At 55.0% G+C, this 1041-nt stretch overlaps 1 protein-coding gene across 1 annotated transcript in view; it reads left to right on the top strand.

The window, feature by feature from the left end:
- The window catches only part of SLC39A11 (solute carrier family 39, member 11), a 96311-nt gene that overhangs the window by 92055 nt on the left and 3215 nt on the right, over window positions 1–1041 (top strand). The gene's annotated exons all lie outside the window — the stretch shown is intronic.

The raw sequence follows: 1041 nt of genomic DNA, 5'->3' as shown, positions 1-1041 counted from the left end.
TAATAGCCTGTCCTGGTTAGGGAAACCCACAGCCTCTCCCCCTTCCCCTCCCCTCTTCTGTAAACCCTGGTAGAAGTTTAAACAACCCGGAGAGATTTTTCTCACCAGTCTTATTTTACTAATAGGAAACAAGTGTTTAAAGCAGTAAAGGGAGCTTTGAGCTGCTGGCGAAGGAATGACTGACCTTGCAGAGAGGCACTGGGGTCCCGCTCGGAGCTATGGGCTGGGGCAGGTCACAGGCCGGTACCTCGCTGCTGGAGCTTTGAGCCCCCCGGGACAGTTGCAGTCGCGGTGTCCCCCCAGGGACGGGCCATGGCCAGCTCCACCGACACGCGCCAGCGAAGCCACGACAGGAGAAATGCTCCAACCATGGAACAAGTTATCGTTTGCTCTCGTGGAGCCACTCAGCCTAAGGAGCCCATGCCATAAAAAAACAAGCCCCATTTGGTTTAGTGCTTGCAACGGTTTTGTTCCTTGAGTGAAGGAGAAAACTCCATATCCCAATTTCCTGTTTTTCACCAAAAATCCAAAACTCCTGCTGAGCTGGAAGGGACCCTGGAGCAGAGGGGAAGGACCGTTCCCAAGGCTGGAGCAAATCCCAGCTGAGGATGGGTGATGGTGCGGGTGGGGGGTGCCAGGAGCAGCCTCTGCTCAATGAGGTGCTGGTGCAGGGAGCTGGGGTGCAGCTGCCTCCCCCATAGAAGATCCGATAAACCCTCCCACTGCAAATCCAGATGTTGTGACTGCCAGCTGTTCGCAGAGCTATTTCCATTTTGGATAAGCTCCGGGTGACGTGGTGGTCCCACCATGGGGTTGCTGCGTGGGAGAGGCTTGGGCAGGAGCGCAGTGGGCAGGCGCAGGGTGCTCTGAAGGTGGGTGCTGAAATAGGTATCGGGTCTAAGTATCGAAGGGGAGAGTGCAAGCGAGGAGAAACCTCACCTAATTCTCTGCCCTTGAACATCCCTTCAAACCTCTCCTGTCTGTCCTTCAGTTGTCAACTCTAAGAGCCATGTTTTCTGGAGCTGGGGACATGGGGCTTTA

This window comes from Pygoscelis adeliae, unplaced genomic scaffold (assembly GCF_000699105.1).
Source record: "Pygoscelis adeliae isolate BGI_AS28 unplaced genomic scaffold, ASM69910v1 Scaffold184, whole genome shotgun sequence".
NCBI classification, from domain to species: Eukaryota; Metazoa; Chordata; class Aves; order Sphenisciformes; family Spheniscidae; genus Pygoscelis; species Pygoscelis adeliae.
Note: the sequence above shows the minus strand (reverse complement) of the source record. Positions and strands in the feature narration are given on the sequence as shown.